Here is a 3,929-nt window from a genome sequence, read left to right on the forward strand (position 1 = left end):
AATTAATCAGAACTGTGTTAGAAAAAAAATTAGCATTCAATTTTATAATTAGGTCCACCCTGTAATGGAAAAACATGAGGATGCCAATCTCTGGTTGCTGGATCAAAACTTTCTACACTTCATAGTATCTGGATGGAATATTTTACAACCTAGACTCCTTCTGACCCATTTTCCTGTGGGTATGTTAAGCGTCTGTGTGAATAATATATCTGTATTGATGGGATTTTATAAATCCAAATATATTTTGTACTGCAGTGGAAAATATTTCACTGAGAGGTTTAACACTTTGTATTCTACAGAAAACATATTGACCAAAGACATCTATGTGTTAAAAAAAAAAAAAAGGAAAGAAAGAAAGAGGCAGATCAAGTTTTCATGATACAGGACTGGTTAATAAGGGCAATAAAGTTTAATAAAAGTACTTTTTGTCTTGAGGGTTTTTTTTTTTAAATGGAGTTATCTGGAATATTTTTCACCCGTGGGAGCTGCTTCTACATCTTTGCAGCCATACTTTCACCTCCTATTTAACACTTGCGGTTTAGTCTGGTTTCTAAAGTTGTTGATACTGTGCTGTGCTAGTCACCTTTTTTGGTCCACCTTTTGGCATCTCAACCTTTGGCAATTTTATCTCAGTGCTTTGCCAATTGTCTTAGAATAGTGTGGCTGTTGTCAGAACAGTTGGGTTTGCAAATTTTGTTTCAGTCTTGTGTTTTTTTCTTTCCTTGTACCCCAGTGACAAATTGTCTTGCCCTTCCCTCTGACTCTTCTCTTGGCACTGAATTGCCATCCAAGTAAAGTGTTTTACTAGAATATCTGTCACCTTGATGCATGATATTTTCCAGGATGTATGTAACTCACCCTGTACACAAGTAAGGATACACAACTCATTGTAGCTGTTTCTTGGATCAGTTTAATGCATCCAGCAGCTTGAATCATGTGCCCAGAGTGGATACATCAAGATGAACAGCAAAAAATGCATAACCAAAATAGACTGGAAAAGTAAATCTTACAGCAGTTATTCAGCACAGTGTATCATGTCAGTGCACTCGCCAGGGGTGTTGGAGATTCAGGCTCAGAAATGCACTTTGTGGAGTTCTGAGTCAGAACAATTTATCATCTGCTGTTTCATCTCAGGCTTTACTAGAACCTGAATTTCATTCATGCAGGTCTGAGATGAGTACTCTACATATGTAGCTGTGAAACCAGTCTCTTAGCAACCTTTACAGAGCAAATTCGTTTGCTGTGTGAGGCAGCTCCATGAACAGGTGGCTGGCTTCATGACTGGTGTGTTTTCTCTATTGCATTTGTATGAAGCCTGAGGAAATTCATGTACAGAACCAGGGGTTTTTAGGAAAGGGGTCAGCATTTTGCCTCATAGTTGGTGTCTTAGTGACATGAGCACATCACATCACATCACATGAGCCAGCAGCACTGTGAAGTGTGATCATTATCCTAACCACCCTATTGGGATTTTTCTGGGTCTAGAACAATCTGGCTGATTCAAGGAAATTTATATATGAACACAACTTTTGATGTCTCAGCCACATAATCCCTCTCTGGGAATCTTCTGTTTCTCCTTCACTGTGTGAAGAAACCTGGATTGTCACAATGTTAAAAGGTAGTTGCTGCAGGGGCACCCTCTAGAGTTATTAGCTCCAGATGATGATGTATTCTATATATCTGTTTTACCAGTTAAGGGATGGGAGAAACTACATTTTTAACTTATCTTTTTTTTTTTGTTTAGTGTAAAGAGATATATAAAATGCAAACTCTAACTGGTCATTGAACTCTTAAATGGCTCATGAATCCCACCTCTGGTCCTTTGTCATTTATGTAAATGTTGTCTCCAGATGGTTTACGACAAGTGAAATCTCACAAGAACAGAGAGAATAAATTCAGGAATATAATGGCTGGTTTGTGTGTTAATCACAGCCCATCAACAGATCAACAACTTGCTCTCAAGCTTTCCATAGTGCCAAGGTGGTTTTGAGGCTTGGTGATGTTCACTGCTCAATACTCTGTATGAAGCAGCTGGCTGGGATGCATTTCTTTCACTATATCTTTCCACTGAGATATTTAAATTTATGATAATTTACAGTATAACAGGTTTTGCTGATATTTGAGTATGTAAGTTTCTTGCTCTGCTACACTGTTGGAATAACATTAAGTTTACTACAGATTTAGAGATTCTGGATAATTAAAACACTTATATTTACCAAAGAAACACAACAACAAAACAACATACCATAAAAACTATAATCCCACATCACCAACCAAACAAAAAATTTCTTCAAGATTTCCAAAATTTTGCTTTCAGACAAAAATGATTTTCAAATATTAGTCATAAATAGGTACTCACAAATAGATATAGTTGTAAAAAGACACATAAACAAATCAAAACCTCAAAAAAGAAAATGGAAGTTGCTCGCAAAGTCTAATCTCATTCTTCATAAAGAAAATTGTGTTTAGATTTTACTGAGAAATCACTTACAAAAGTATGCAATACTTCTCACATGCTTCGCATAATCAGAGCTGTTAAAAATTTAATCAAACCACTACTGTGCTGATTTAAAGGTAAACCGGCAGGAGAAATGAACCCAACTCAAAAGAGATTATAAATCAGAGCTACAATTTAAGGACAATAATACAATAAATACAATTACATGGAAAAGCAATTGGTTTTAACCTACAAACCCCAGAATTATAACCCAGCACCCTGGGGCACGAACAGAATGGTCTTCGTTGGCCCCAGTGCTGAGCCCACATGGTCCCCCTGAGTCCAGAGTAAAAGGGGAGGAAAACCTGTTGGTGAGAGTGGTGGTCTCAGCCTGGTCAAGGTTCTGGTCCTTCTCTGGATGCAATGAGTGGGGCCCAGAAGTCCCAAAATCCCAAGATTAAATACACTCAGGTTCGAGTGGAATGCCCAGTACCTCCCCCAGGGCAGGGAGTTCCACAATGGGTGATTGTGAGCCATCAGATATTTTTGGAATCCTTGGTGTCCCATTAGCAGACATGACCCCTCAGGCTGGGTGTGGAGGTGCTGATGACTCCCCAGAGGGGAATTATCACACCTGAGTCATTGATGTGAGGATAGAAACATCCTCCTATCTCACAGGGTTTTTAACACGCAGCCTATAGCCTGAGGGGTCAGGTGTGCTCTGGGCAGCTGCTGCAAATGGTCTGTTGTTAACAGTTCCTGGGAAATGACACAGAGTGTAGAATACACAGTTTGGGTTACACCCACACAGTCATGAACTGGTCCCGGCCATTCCAACTAGGACAACTACCTGCCTCAAAAATTCATCACAAAACTATTTAAATTTTAAAACACAGTTATCTGTCCAAAAGCATTTGAGCACTTCCTAATCCACAATAAGAAATTGTTCAAAGAGTGATGAAGATGGTCCCATTAACACAAGTATTCATCAAATGAACTATTAACCAATACCCACCTAATCTTCCCCCTTTTAAGAAATTAAAAACAGTAACAGCACACTGTTTCTGAAAACATACGTATTTTGATCTTAGCCATATTTTGAGGCTGTGTGTCACAGTGTATTTTAAGGTCCTTTACTGCAACCTAGCTGCATATATTAAAGGGTTTAAATTGTCTTCTCTAGCTCTAATGCCTGCAGCCATGTATCAGTCCTGACTCTGCAGACTCAGGGCTTTTCAACTAAAGCCGAATTTTACACTGGGAATTTGTTGTCAATAAAAATATAAGCAATGATGGGTCCTACTTAAAAGGCTCAAATACATCAACCATCAGTCTCTGAAGATAACAGCCTTTTAACCCCTGTTTTAACCATTCAAGGCAATCACTAAGACACAAGCAAGCCACACAGAGGTGTAATCCCACTTGATGCATGGTTTGTCCAAGAAAAAATGAGTAATAATCACTGCTGGTGAGAACATGCAGCTCTTTTCAC

The sequence above is a fragment of the Pipra filicauda genome, unplaced genomic scaffold, assembly GCF_003945595.2.
Source record: "Pipra filicauda isolate LSUMZ 115617 unplaced genomic scaffold, ASM394559v2 scaffold374_size705526_pilon, whole genome shotgun sequence".
NCBI lineage: Eukaryota > Metazoa > Chordata > Aves > Passeriformes > Pipridae > Pipra > Pipra filicauda.